Source organism: Egretta garzetta, unplaced genomic scaffold, assembly GCF_000687185.1.
Source record: "Egretta garzetta isolate BGI_Z169 unplaced genomic scaffold, ASM68718v1 scaffold140, whole genome shotgun sequence".
NCBI classification, from domain to species: domain Eukaryota; kingdom Metazoa; phylum Chordata; class Aves; order Pelecaniformes; family Ardeidae; genus Egretta; species Egretta garzetta.
The window spans coordinates 702,325-702,586 of record NW_009258376.1 but is presented as its reverse complement, the minus strand read 5'-3'; positions in this window follow the sequence as shown (position 1 = coordinate 702,586).

Sequence of the window (262 nt, the reverse complement as noted above, 5' to 3'; positions counted from 1 at the left end):
AAACGGTGAGGGTGGGACCCTCACCAAAGACGGCCCCGCTCCCCCACCAGTTGGGTGGAAGGGCTCGGTGACAGCCACCTCCTGGCCCTGGGGACAGACCCTTCGCAGTGCCCCTCCATCGCCCACCCTGCTGGCAGCAGCTCCCCAGGGTCAGGTCTGCTCCTTCTCGCCCCCCACCCCAGGGTGCGCCCTGCTGGGGCTGGCCCCATTGCCGCCACGCGGGATGAGCCCATGGGCTCCAGCCATCCTGCCCGGCAAAGCC